We start from the raw sequence: 15,036 nt of genomic DNA, 5'->3' as shown, positions 1-15,036 counted from the left end.
GGGCTACTCTAAACCCCACCAAAATGAAGTACACCTGGAGGAGTGGAAGATGCTATCAGGCCCAGCACAGAATGGATAATCAATTTGAAATGACATTTAAATTACATTTAAAACATATTCAAATTACTTACCTCACTTCCCGCTGGATTTTTGTATGTTCCCGGCAGTGCCATTTTCTTCCAGTTGGGAGATGCGTGCAGATCATAAATACTCATGGGGAACCTGCAAAATGGCTGACACGCGCACCTCTCAACCCAACCTACCAGAAAAGGTGTGGGTTTCAATGGGAGAATCGGGCCCTACATTTTTGCCACACATACGTAGACAGTGTCAAAAACAGGAATTTATACATTGTGCTGGAATCACTAGAGATAAGACATCTTTTTAGGTACAGCATTTGTCTCCAGAGGCAGCAGTGTTGCTTGACTAACCTCATTCAAACCTCATATTGGTGGCACTAAAACTGGGCCATCAACAGCATCGCCAACAAATATCATAGAATTTTCAGCATAGGAGGAGCTAATTTGGCCCCTTGGCTTGCTGGAAACAGTGGTTAGCACTGCTGCCTCACAGCGCCAGCAGCCCCGGTTCAATTCCCAGCTTCGGTCACTGTCTGTGCAGAGTTTGTACGTTCTCCCCATATTTGTGTAGGTTTTCTCTGGATGCTCCAGTTTCGTCCCACAGTCCAAAAGACATGCTTGTTAGGTGCATTGACCCGAACAGTGCAAAAATGTGGCGACTAAGGGAATTTTACAGTAACTTCATTGCAATATTAATGTAATCCTTACGTGTGACTAATAAATAAACTTTTATTTTACTTTAACCATTTAGTCTCACTTTCCTGTTCTTTCCTCATAGCCCTGCAATCTTTACCACTTTGACTATTTTGAAAGATAGTATCAAATTTGCTTCCCTGCTATTTCAGAAGTGCATTGCAGATAATAGCAACTTGTTGCAGAAAATAGGTTTCATTATGTTGCTTCTTTTGCCATTTACCTAAATCTGTGTCTTCTGGTTACTAACGCTTCTGCCACTGGAAATGGTTTGAACATATTTTACTATATCAAAACCTTCCTGATTTTGAATACTTCTCACAAATCTCACATCATTTTTTTCTGAAAATGCTTGTAAACATCATCCACTATATCCCTTCAGTCATTCAGGAAGATTTAGGTTTGGGTTCTTGGATGTCCCTTCAGTTTACTGTAATGTCTCTAGTCTGTACCCAAAATACCTCCTCTTTGAAGGGCTCCTATTATTCATTTACTGTCTTACCTGCCAATATTTTGTTCTAATGCTTGTTGGCCAGATCCCTTTTCCACTCACTGAAATGAACGCTTCTCGATTTGAGTAATTTCACATGGAATTTGTCCTTCTCCTTTGCCATAACCACTCTGAACCTAATAGATTTCTGATAGACAAGGGAATTAAGGGTTACAGGGAGAAAGCAGGAAAGTGGAACTGATCCACTTCGGATCAGCCATGATCTTATTGAATGGCGGGGCAACCTCGAAGGGCTAGCTGGCCTACTCCTGCTCCTATTTCTTACGTTCTTATGTTGTAATAGTTTTGTGATCACTGTTATCAAATGCTCCCCCCATTGAAACAGACCCCACTTGCCCTACTTCTATCTTCAGGTCTAGATCCAGTACTGTTTTCTTTCGAAAAAAAAACAAAGGTCTGCATATGCTGAAAATCCAAAATAAAACCAGAAAATACTGGCAGCAACTGGGGAGAGAGAAATTAAATTAACTATGAAGCAGAGTTATATTGGACTTGGAATGGCAACCCTGGGTGAGATATTTTGGCCCTTTCCACCAGTGGGATCTTCTGGTCCCACTGAATATGCCCCATGCCACAGTTTACCCGGCAGTGGGGTAGGCGAACCATACAAAATGGCATAGACTTCAATGAGTCTGGAAAATCAATGGCAGCCAATAGTGAGCATCTCCCACCATAGGAAAACCCACCAAGGAGGTTGCTAGAAACTTCTGGCCTTTGTTTCACTCTCCAAAGCTGCTGCCAGTCTTGCTGTATTTTTCCAGCATTTTCTGTTTTATTTCAGAGTACGAGTGAGTTTGCACTGCAATCTCTCTAATACTTTTGTCTTCTTCTTATATCATGTAACTCAGTGCTACATATGGTCCTCCGACTGTAATCACACTGATTTATTTATAAATTCACCCTCAGTTCTGCAAGTTTATTTCTATTTTGGCTGCTGTAAAGCCTAGCATTCCATTAGTTTTATTATGACTGAATAATGACTTGAAGTGCCGCTTTAAGTATCTTGTGAACCTGAATCCGATTCAATTATTATTAGTTTTAATTGTTTCACTCAATTGGACTACCTCACATTCATTGATTGGATTCCATTTGCCACTTTTTTGCTTATTCCGTCAACATCAACTTCCTGTGTTCTTCAGAGTGGGAGCATGCCCACCTCGGAGTCGAAAGGTTATGGGATCATGCCTTACATCATAGACTTCTCATTCGCCCCATAGAGTAGAACTCATTAATTTGAGGGTTAGCTCAGTTTTGTGGTAATTCAGAAATTGTTTCCTGTTCTAGGGAACATTGTTCCCAAATTCAATGTTTCTTAAATAACTTTTGAGAGTTAGTTGTTTCTTGGCTCCATGCATGGTCAACACTTATTTGGAATTTTCCATTTTATTTGATGATCCTAATATTCTTCCTTGATCCAATTGCCACGTTCTCTAAAGTGGAAAGGGTTCCATGACCCAGTCTTCTGAAGATAGATTCTAAACTGACCATGTGGCTTGGGTCTCTATCTTCTGCTTGTACCTATGATGGGTTCTGTCCATTTCCATGTAATGTCATGTAGAGATGGCAAACAACATCTATTACCTCCTATCACATTAGTTTCCACAGAATGCATCATTTATTTAGTTATTTGATAACTGAAGTCAAAGTAATTTGAACTGAACACAACAGGAGAGCTAATATACTGATGAAATTTACTTCAAAGAGGCAAATAAACTTTTCTGATCCCTGACCTATCACGAAAGTTGTAAAAATACAATTTTAAAAGTTCTATAATTAAAGATAGAGTGATTGAAAACTTAGAGGCTGATAGGCAACCAACAAGAATTTGTAAATGTTAATGTATGCGTCGGGCAGTAACCAAGTTCCAGTAGACTTTGACATGATACCGCATGGTAGGTTGTTGCATAAAGTTAAATCTCACGGGATCCAGGGTGAGGTAAATAAATGGATACAAATTTAGCTTCTTGATAGAAACCAGAGGATGGTTGCAGAGAGTTGTTTTTCAAACTGGAGGCTGTGACCAGCAGTGTGCCTCAGGGATCAGCGCTGGGCCACTGTTATGTACCATTTATATTAATGATTTGGATGAGAATATAGGGGGCATGGTTAGTAAGTTTGCAGATGACACCAAGATTGGTGGCATAGTGGACAGTGAAAAGAAAGTTATCTCCAATTGTAATGGGATCTTGATCAATTGGGCCAGTGGGCTGATGAACGGCAGATGGAATTTAATTTAGACAAATGCAAGGTGATGCATTTTGGTAGATTGAACCAGAGCAGGACTTACTCAGTTAATGGTAGGGCGTTGAGTAGGATTACAGAACAAAGAGATCTAGGGGTACACGTTCATAGCTCCTTGAAAGTCGAGTCACAGGTGGAAGAGTGGTGAAGAAGGTATTCGGCATTTGGAATACTGTGTGCAATTCTGGTGACCCTATTATAGAAAGGATATTATTAAATTAGAAAGAGTGCAGAAAAGAATAACTAGGATGCAACTTGATAGATTGAGTTATAAGGAGAGGCTGAATAGACTGGGATTTTTCTCTCTGGAGCGTAGGAGGCTGAGGTGTGACCTTATGGAGATCTATAAAATAATGAGGGGCATAGTCAATGTAGGTAGTCAATATCTTGTCCAAAAGGTGGAGGGGGGGTGTCTAAAACTAGAGGGCATAAGTTTAAGGTGAGAGGAGAGAGACACAAAAGTGTCCAGAGGAGCAATTTTTTCACAGAGGATGGTGCGTATCTGGAACAAGCTTCCAGAGGCAGTAGTAGAGGCGGGTACAATTTTATCTTTTAAAAAGTATTTAGATAGTTACATGGGTATGATGGGTATAGAGGGATATGGGCCAAATGCGGGCAATTGGGATTAGCTTAGGGGTTTAAACAAAAAGGGCAGCATGGACAAGTTGGGCTGAAGGACCTGTTTCCATGCTGTAAACCTCTACAACTGTATGGTTTCATTGCATTGGCCGGTAGTTGCCAGTAGCATTTGTAGGTCATCACCTCAACCGACTGCACCATAGTTGCTGATAGAGACAGAGGCTCTACTGGAAGTCAACCTGGCTCCGGCATCACCTCTGCCGAGTTGCTGTGGTAACCTCCTTTGCTTCAGGTTGGTCTGGCCATTGGTGCAATTCGAGGGATGAAAAGAAGCAGGACAGATTTTTTGCTGCGAACAGGGAAGTGAGGTTATAAACAAAGTCAATATTGGGTTGCTCGTATTGCTGAGGAGAAGATTTTTGCTTTGGACCTTTAACACAACTCTTATAATCATGTTGACAGGTCAGGAGGAGGAAGAAGCTACAAAATAGTCACAGGTTGGGTGGGAGTTATGGGTCAGTAGAATGGCATATGCTTGCCATTCTATGGATTTAGTCTGGGTTGGGAAGGCTGACGTCTCACTGGCCAGGAGGCTGAAAGTTTCGTGAGACACTGCGGCTTTTGTTTAACTGGGAGTTTCTGTATGTTTGATGTGCTTTTTCTTTTATAGTGCTCTGGACTTAGGGGCCAGGTGGAAGGTGTGCTGAGTCAGAGATTGGGTCAGCAGTGAACATGTTTTCTACCTGACTCATTTTTAAAATAAATAGTTTGCAGAACTCTCTTCCCTGGAACCGTAAAAGGATTGTATCTTACTTTACAGGCTACTTCCTGCTAGTTCTGCTTTGTTTAAATTGTTTCTATAGGGACCCAATGGAGATGTTAATTTGAGTTAATCCTGTCTTTTTTCTGCTGCCAGTGTTCAGCCTCTGGAACTTTACAAGCAAGTTTTCTCAGCCTTTTGAGTGACTACTTTTTGGAGCAAATATTCATTGCTGGTGTCTTCTTCTTGATTTATTCAGCTTTTTTATATAGAACATGTGGATTTTGATCTCCAGATGCCATGTTTGGTTGGGTTGTCACTATTAGGGACCAAATCACCAACAACCTGTCCTGGACCCTCCATGCCGACACTATAGTTAAGAAAGCCCACCAATGCCTCTACTCTTTCAGAAGACTAAGGAAATTTGGTATGTCAGCTACAACTTCACCAACGTTTACAGATGCACCATAGAAAGCATTCTTTCTAGTTGTGTCACAGCTTGGTACGGCTCCTGCTCTGCCCAAGACTGCAAGGAACTATAAAAGGTTGTGAATGTAGCCCAATCCATCATGCAAACCAGCCTCCCATTCATTTATTCTGTCTACACTTCCCACTGCCTCAGCAAAGCAGCCAGCATAATTAAGGACCCCACCCACCCCGGACGTTCTCTCTTCCACCTTCTTCCGTCGGGAAAAAGAAACAAAAGTCTGAAGTCACAAACCAATCGACTCAAGAACAGCTTCCTCTCTGCTGCTGTCAGACTTTTGCATGGACCTACCTTGCATTAAGTTGATTTTTCTCTACACCCTAGCTATGACTGTAACACTATATTCTGCACTCTCTTGTTTCCTTCTTTATGAACAGTATGTTTTGTCTCCTTGGCAAAGAAACAATACTTTTCACTGTATGTTAATACAAGTGACAGTAATAAATCAGATCAAATCAGAAACTCCAAGATATATTATGAAGTTAGCCTAGCCCCATCTTTTTTTGATTTTGGCATTAATGCAACATAAGATGTTTCACTCCAGGTATGATTTGATTGACCCACTAGGGTGCTTTTATTAAAACAAACATTATTTAACAACTTGGTTGAAATATAACAAAAGGAATTAGAATAACTTTTACCAATCAAAATACTTAAACATGACAAAGTATAATTCTTAGCTACTGGCTATTTCTATTACTTCCAGTTTAACCAATATCCCCATAAACGTAAACGCTTCTTTAAAATCAGTTAGCAAGACACACAAGCTTACATGAATTTCCAGTCCCCCAGCCTCTTAATCCCTCTGGGTAGAGATACAGGGAGACACCCATCAACAGCTTCATGCTGTTCTGGAAAATTGGGACTGAGTGGAATGATTTTCAAGGAACATCGGAGAGTGTGGGATCAGGGGGTGAGGAGTTGGCAGGCTAGCGATCTGGAGGCTGGCAACACGGGGCTACTGCACTGACAGATTGGTGCATAAGCAGTGGCCCACTCAGTGCTGTGCTGCCGGCCTCTCGGGTGGGAATAAGCTCAGCCCCTGATTTTCAGAGTGAATTATGCTGAGGCACTCTGCAATGCTCAGTGTTGGAGATTCATTCTGAAAATTCCACTAAGAAAACTGAGAAAATCCCAGCCAAAATGTTTCACAAGGCATATTTTGGTTGCATTAGTTAGTTAATGTGAAAGTGGCTTTTCTTTATTTTGGTGTAATAGTTGCCTGTTAAATAATATGTAATCTATGTTGGGTTTAGTTTGCTTTTACAATAAAAGTCTTAAAGCTTGCCCCTCAGTTATTTTCACTGGCCACTTAGAAATCTACCTTATAAAAAAAGTTATCGGTCACTACAGGGATTGTAAAATAATCAGCTTGCATAATACTTACAGAACTGTAATGTTGTGAGTAGAACAATGTGTCTGGGTTGATTTGGCTTTTGCTGGTAAACTTGACCATCTTAAAGGTTTCTGGTCATTCAGAACATCCAAATAACGAGACAAATAGCATTAATTATTTAATGTGTGAAGTAATGCTCAAGTAGCTAACTGAATTAACCAATTAATCTCACCCCTTTGTTTGTTGTCTATGTACAGGCAATCTGAGAACTGAGATTTGAAGTGTGATGGCCGGGATTCTCCCAAAGAAATCCTAAGTGCCAAATATATGTAAAACGGGAGTAAGTCCCGCTGGGCTTTTTTTTTGCTGAATTTCCAAAATGAATCTACTGCACTCTGTGCACTGTGGAAAGCCTCAGAGAGATTCACGCTGACAATCAGTGGGCAGGGCCTATTCCCACTAGAGAGGCTGGCAGCATAGTGCTGAGCAGGCTACTGCACATGCAGCAATCTGTCAGAGCCTAGATCGGCACATGCGCAGTATCCCCTTGCTGCCGGTCTTCTGATCACTGGCCAGCTCAATTGCTGGGCAGCATGGCAACCCTGCATTGCTTCCCCTCTGACGCCCCCCTCCAATCCCTTCGCACCGTCCAATGCCCGGTGGCCAATGCTAATGTGCCCCTTGGACATTGCCACTTTGCCCCTTGGGCAGTGCCAGCAAACCACGCAATGCCCAGGGCCCCTCTCCCATACCCTCTACATCTGGGGGGGGGGGGGGCCACACCCATGGCCTCCTTTCACTCCAGCAGGGCAGCAGGGTTAGGCCGCCAACTCCCCATTAGTGGGAGCCTTTGTAAACCCTGCTGGAGTGAACATTTGTGGCAGGGGACTAGAAGAGGCTAGCAGGCCCAGAAACCTCAGTCCCGGACCTGATAAGGGTATTTAAATGGCAATATTTAAGTATCATTAACAATTTCTGGCACGGAGCTGATGATGCTGGAAATCCTGTCTACTGGCCCATAGCAGGCTGGGAGAATTTCTGAGGAAGAGTGAGCTGATAAACTATTTTAATCAGTATTGATTGAATGAGCCAAATTAGCACAACTATGTGCACATATCACACTCATATATACAAGCATCCCAGTCAGCTTTAGAGTGGCTATGGTGAGGAGGAAAGAACATGATTAATATTCAGTTTTATTAATATTCAGTTATATTTGCATTTAGTTTAATCTACAATCAAAATGATTCCCCAACAAGCACACCAAGAACAACCCAAAGTCAATCCCCCTGTGTGTGTTGAGTTAACTGCTGTCTCTTGAGTTGGTCACATGACAACATGAGAAATTCATAGGCAGGCAAAGGCTAGTTGTTCCATTCAGCGTGCCCACATGATGATTGTTGGAGCATCTCTGAATGTATGTAATCATCTGGAAGAGACAGAAAAGGAAAAACAAGGCGCCATTAAGGAAGAAAATACACTGGAAAATTATTCTCCAGACCCACTCACGCAATTGAAGCCAGTATGGGAAATTCTACAGATAAAATGTTGTCTGTGAAGACATTCTATAAGCTGCAATCTCTGACTCAGTCTAGAACCAATCCAGCTTCCCTCCTGAAAACATGCAGAGAGTTAGCAGGCACCATAGTATTCCAGCAGCTCACTACGTTCTGACTTCAGTATCCTTGAAATAAGTAATAAGTAAGAAGAAGAAACCAGCCAAGCTTTCCATTCCTGATGACTATTCATTAGCTCTTCTTGGAAAGTGTGCATGTCAGGCTTGGGCTGGGGCTCAGATGTAATGTCCTTGAAGTTCAATGTCCTATTGCCATTGAAAATCTAATTTTGCACTTGAAGAAATCTTCCTGCACATGTTACCAGGGGACAGAACTGCCCATGGAATTACATACCAACAAGTGTTATCAGTTTAGATTTTACACAGGAGTTGTAGGCAGCAAGAAAAACTTCAGTATAGCAGCCAGGAAAATGTTTTCAGTGCCAATTTCTCCATTTTTTCCCTTGATCTGCAATTCCTATCATTTACTCTTGGAAGAGATAGAGAGTCAAAAAACATAGAAACCCTACAGTGCAGAAAGAGGACATCTGGCCCATCAAGTCTGCACCAACCACAATCCCATCCAGCCCTACCCCCATATTCCTACACATTTACCCGCTAACCTAAACTAGGACACTAAGATTGTAGCATGACCAATCAATCAAACCTGCACAACTTTGGACTGTGAGAGGAAACCACAGCAGCCAGAGGAAACCCATGCAGACATGACAAGAATGTGCAAACTCCACACAGACAGTGACCCAAGCTGGGAATCGAACCCAGGTCCCTGGAATTGTGAAGCAGCAGTGCTAGCCACTGTGCTACCGTGCTGCCTCCACTGTGCTACTGTGCTGGTTTACTTCTCTGCTTTGCTGTCTTAAGGCTATATCCTTTCTGAAAATGACTGTTTAGACTTCTGTCTATAGGCGTTAAAAACTGGAAATCTACTATCATGCAAGCATACTGGTTTTAATGCTGACTATTTCTGAAGAAGGGTATATGCCTATGATGTTACTTTTAAATTGGAACAACAGAGATAGCTAGCTGTTATAGTGTGTCATAAGAACATAAGAACATAAGAAATAGGAGCAGGAGTAGGCCATCTAGCCCTTCGAGCCTGCCCCGCCATTCAATAAGATCATGGCTGATCTGTTGTGGCTCAGTTCCACTTTCCCGCCCTCTCCCCATAACCCTTAATCCCCTCTCTTATCAAAAACCCATCAACCCGCTTCTTAAAAATATTTAGCGAGGCAGCCTCCACCACTTCAACGGGCAGATCTTTAAGTCATGTTTAAATCTTGTAATTGGTAAAAGTTATGCTGAATCCTTTTGTTATATTCTGTGTTCTTAAATAAACTTTGTTTCATAAAATCTTCCTGGTGGGTCAGTTGAACCATACCTGGAGTGAAACACTGTATGCTCACCCATGCCAAAATCAGAATGTAAAACATAGAATCTAGGCTAACTTCACTAAATACCTTGGAGTTTTCACGTTGGGCCTTAACATATTCTACAACAGATGAACAGCACCTTCAGATGAGAAGTCAGAAAAATTTTAAAGGAGATTGTATCTGCCATAACAGTCACTGTACAAATCCCTAAGATCAGCAAGTAAGGAAATACACTGCTCTTTAAAGTCCTGGTAGTTACAGAGTCAGAAACAAGCTCAGTCTCCGCAGCTGACTGCAGCTATTTTTTTTTCTCTGCACGCAAGGCGATCGTGGTAGTAAAACTGTAAGAAAGAGAAAGTCGTTTTGTAAAGGGATGTGAAATTGAAACCTTTGATCACCCCCGGCCCACTGCCCCCCTCCCCCGTCGACTTTTCAAATGACTATAAGGACCGAATAAAGAAACCAATGTCTGCTTTAAAGGGCTCCCTGTGATGACCGTATCACTTCAACGACAGACGTAAGGGATTTCCGACATGAAGGCATCGAGTTATAATCCGCATCCTGGAAAATGTGAGAAGCAGGGCCCATCTGTTCACTGATCCCAGTGGTGATTCAGTGATCCAGGAGCCTGTACTCTTCACAACAGTGCGTCAAAAAAAACGAAACCATGTAAACAAGCCATCTTTTTCTTCCTGTCCTGTCGCATGCGATTGGAATTAACCCTTTAGGCACTAATACACGGCGAATGTATTTTCTCTGCAGACACCAGCGAACACCGCTGGAATAAGTGTCCTTGGCTCAGAGGGTGAGAAGTTTAGCGACAGTTCCTATTCCAGATTGCAGTGCAGTGTCCCCTGCTGGAGAGTGCGTGGATATGGTCATTGATTCAGGTCAGAAGCAGGATTAGCTGCCACACTGCTGTGGTCAAATAACGTGCTGACAACTACTTTCCAGCCTCAAAGCATCCAGAGTTGAATTACTGGTGTGTTTCTGGAAAGAGAAGAAAATTAACAAAAGCAGTGGAATGCCTTAGAACAAAAATATGAAAACAGATGTGCCAGATTTTATAGAAAATGTAAGATTTAAATCTCAGATTATTACTGACTAATAATTTCACTGTGATTTCTGAAGATTACAAAGGGGAAGCCTTCCCGATCAAAGACCTGAGCACATAACCTCGGCTTGCAATATTGAGGGAGTGTTACACCGTTTGTGTCATCTTCCGGATTAAACTGATAGTCTGCCCATTTTCTCATGGGACCGTAAATGATGCCAATGCACCCTCCAAAAAGGAGACGATTTTCGTAGAGCAGGAGGGGAATTCTTTCGGGCTGAGAATGTCCTCGGCGTGACTCGCGGTTCGTAGTCTTTACCCTGTTTACTTCTGTTACTGGCAAAGTCTCAGCATAGGAGCAGGAACAGCTCTGAGGAAAACCCCCCAGCCATGGCATCCTGGCCAATGATCATCCCACTGTATGATCTCATTAATATTTCTGAAAGGTTCTTGTGTGCAAATTGGTTGCCGCCTTTCCTTACGTTGGAGAACTTTATTGGTTGTGACATATTTGGAACATTCCCAGTTTATGAAGAATTTATATCAATGCAACTTCTTCCATCTTGTTATGTGAAGAAATTTTCTTTTGATTCACATTTGACTGGGGTTAATTTCAAATTTATGTTAATCTGACCTTGTCCGGAGCATATACATGAAAAAGGGTATTTTTTTAAACACTTTTTTAAAGAACAATCGAAAGGGCTGAATCGGATTTTAAACTTATAAGGTACCAAAGTACCAGACACTGAAGTCCTCTCTAGAGCAAGTCTACCATCAGTCCACACACTGCTGATGAGAGCGCAGACCCAGTGGGCAGATCATGTCGTCTGTATGTCAGCAGCTCCTTTTTTGGGGAACTCTCTGCTGGAAGACGCTCGCATGGAGGGCAGAAGAAACGTTTCATAGACACAGTCAAGGCCTCCCTGAAGTCATTTGACATAGACACAACCACCTGGGAAACGCTGGCACAAAACTGCCCTACCTGGCGCTGCCTCATCCACAAAGGCTGTCAAGCTTACGAAGCAAGGTGCATTGCTGAAACACAACTTAAGTGCGAGCTGCGCAAGTCCAGAGCCACCAGCGCAACAACTATAGTGTCTACACAAGTCTATCCAATATATGCCAGGACATTCCGTGCCTGAATTGGCCTGATCAGTCATCAATGTTAAGTCAGCTTATCAATGTTCAAGAGGAAGGACTTCAGTGTAAGGCGAAGATTTAGCAATTTTCTTGGATTATACGACAGACTCTCGGAAAAAGCATTCACAGGGCTTTATAGTCCCTCCACCTCCTGAGAAGAGCTTAATAGGTATGACCAAAGTGACACCCGCAATCAGCCTCAAAATGACTAATGGTGTTGAGGTCCTTATCGATGACAATGGACGAACAACAAACTTATAAGATAAGTAAGGAGAAGGGGGATGATTTTCTGAACTTTCTCCTGCTTGTCCACCTAACTTCGATGGAAGAGCCGATGAAACACCACAGGTAATAATGGCTTTCTGGATTTCTGTACCTCTTCTGTCAAAGATACAGCCAATTAGCAAAAGATCCACTCCTGCTTGGACTATCTATATTTTTTAAACATAATCAATGTTAGAAATAACAGACATTTGGCATGTTAATAAAAGGAAGCACTTCTCGAGTCAATTTAAAATTGGAATTTAGTAGCTCCCCTGTCTAACACTGACAATAATCTATGATGTGGAGATGCCAAGGTTGGATTGAGATGGGCACAGTAAGAAGTCTCACAACATCAAGTTAAAGTCCAACAGGTTTATTTGGTGTCACAAACTTTCAGAGCGTGGCTGCGAGCTGTCGGAGCGCTGCTCCTGGAGCAGCGTTCTGAAAGCTTGTGATACCAAATAAACCTGTTGCGCTTTAACCTGGTGTTGTGGGACTTCTTACTGTGAAGTTATCTACTACTACATTATTATTTTGGCTAATTGGGAATTTGTGGGGTAACTCTACAATATCATTTGTGGGGTAACTCTGCAATATCATTATTGTAATGCTAGCTCCAACCCAAGCTTCCTGTAGATGTGATCTCCCATCCCGTTGACAATTCTCCATTGATTAATTATTCCTCCAGTTTAAAACGTTCACTGCAAGATTTCAAGATCCCCCTCTGTGATGCATTCCAGTTATTTTATCCATTTTTGCCCTGTCATGCCCGGAAACAGTGATTCATGCTACTGCCCACCAGTCAGTACCTTACCCAAATGACAACTCCATCTGTGATCAAAACAGGGAGTGAACAGTGCAGGCTGATTATTATACATGGTGAGACATCATATTCAAATCCAATTCTGTCCTCATTTAATGTTCATACACACAAATTTCACAGCGGGAAATCATAGAATCACAGAATTCCTACAGTGCAGCAGGAGGTCATTCAGCCCGTTGAGTCTGCACCCACTATCTGACAAAGTATCTTACCGAGGCCCTCTCCTCCATCCTATCCTTGTAACCCCACACGCTTATCATGGCTAATCTATCTAGCCTACACACCTTGGGATGCTCAGAGGAAATTTTACCATGACCAATGCACCTAATCTGCATATCTTTGGACTGTGAATACTGGATACTGATGAAAAAAGGCGACACTGGCTGACTTTTGTATTTTCCTCTTTAGGCGCAATGCTTTATGGCAATGCTATGTTAGCAGGAGTCAGTTAAATCAACACAAGCCAGGAATCAAATTCACAGAACAGGGAAAATAATCAAGCAGTGTTTATGATCACTCACAAGTGATGAAGTGACCATCTGCAAGAATCGAAGTGTAGTTGCTTCCATCAAGTAAGGACACAAATGGGCTGAGGGGAAACATCATATGGCCAAATAGAAGACAAGGAAACTGGAAATAATCAAAACAAGTCAAAAACTCTCTTACTTCCGGAAACCTCCTCTCAAATGTAGAATGCAGAATAGCCAGTAGAAATCCACTTTAATGCCATACCCATATCAAAGAATAATTCAGGAATAAATAGTATTGAAGGGTTAGAGAAGAGTGCTTAACCATGATGGTTGAGCTGACATGATATGGGTTAGGCTTGATGACTACGTGGCTTTTCCCTGCCTACCATTTTCTTATGTTCATATGTTCATCTCTTCATGTTTTACATCCAATAAGGAATAATATCCAATGTCACAATGCCTTCCATTGCTCATGGGGTTTCAACCTCCACAGAAGGGAAAACTGTGGAACTCATAGCATCAATTAATTGTGTTTAATTATAAACCAGCTGCTCACCTCTGCAGCCTACTCAGCTACATTTAAGAAACAGGGTAGTGAAAGGAATATACTGTGTATTATATGAAGGAACAGATGGTCAGGGATGCATTGCTAAGGTGTACATGGTCCCTTTTTTAACTGACAATCAGTTTGGAATTACGTTCACAACTTAATGCGTCTCTTGCCATCTGCTAAATGGGTGAGATCAAAAACTTACAGAGTTTACAACCAAATACCACAAAATATAACATAATCTATACATACTATAACATGTAAGATGCAGTGCAAAGTGCACTCATTTGCAGTGGTTTATGTTTGGGAACAGATTAGGTTATCAGGTTTATTGACTGATAATCAGTTCTATTTTTCCTATGCTAAAAGAGTACAAATGACAGAAACTCTATCTGTTGTATTTGTGTCTGTCTGATTTTAATTCCAAGCTGAATTTCAAATCGAGTGCATGTGTTTATCACATGTCACCAACAGCCATAAGGTTTCCTTTGTGAGTTTTGATATATGTCTATTGCATATCTCTACCAATGATATTTCACCATTGTAAAATATTAAGGCAGAAATTCAGTATAATGAAAATGCAAGGGGTCATGAGACAAGAGAAGTCCATTTGGTCAACATTCCCATTTCCTAGAGACCATGTAAGCACCTATAATCCACTTTATCAGGAACTCTGTACAATCCATTTTATTTCCCAATGAAATGTCTGCTAACTCCCTAATTCCCTGAATGGAAAGTAAAACAAAACAGCAGAATACTTACCTCATCATCTCACATTGCCCAACCCTAGCTGATTACCTTCCTTTAACTAGAGTAATCACTTCTGATGTTATAGCAAATGTAACATCACAATGCAAAAAAGGAGAGAGAAAAAGGGAACTACTGGCCAGTTAGCCTAATATCAATCATGAGGAAAGTGCCAGAATTAAGTTTTAACAATGCACTTAGGAAAGAATAGTATGATTAGAACAAGTCAACATGGTGTTATAAAGGAAAATCCTGTTTGACAAATGTATTAGAGGTTTTTGACGATGTAACTAATAAGGCGGATAAGGGGGAACCAATAGATGAAGTATACCTAGATTTCCAAGAGGCATTCATA

The 15,036-nt window shown here is 41.6% G+C and overlaps 1 long non-coding RNA gene across 1 annotated transcript in view; it reads right to left on the bottom strand.

Annotated features, from left to right (window-relative positions):
* Positions 1-7,458: 7,458 nt before the first annotated feature.
* The window catches only part of LOC145342224 (uncharacterized), a 30,407-nt gene continuing 22,829 nt past the window's right edge, over positions 7,459-15,036 (bottom strand). The window contains exons 3-5 of the long non-coding RNA XR_013886524.1: positions 13,436-13,544; positions 9,721-10,623; positions 7,459-8,116 (exon numbers count right to left, since the gene is read on the bottom strand). This is a non-coding gene — a long non-coding RNA (uncharacterized LOC145342224). The remainder of the gene's footprint in view (positions 8,117-9,720; positions 10,624-13,435; positions 13,545-15,036) is intronic.

The sequence above is a fragment of the Carcharhinus amblyrhynchos genome, chromosome 4 (genome assembly GCF_965287045.1).
Source record: "Carcharhinus amblyrhynchos chromosome 4, sCarAmb.v2.hapA, whole genome shotgun sequence".
NCBI classification, from domain to species: domain Eukaryota; kingdom Metazoa; phylum Chordata; class Chondrichthyes; order Carcharhiniformes; family Carcharhinidae; genus Carcharhinus; species Carcharhinus amblyrhynchos.
Note: the sequence above shows the minus strand (reverse complement) of the source record. Positions and strands in the feature narration are given on the sequence as shown.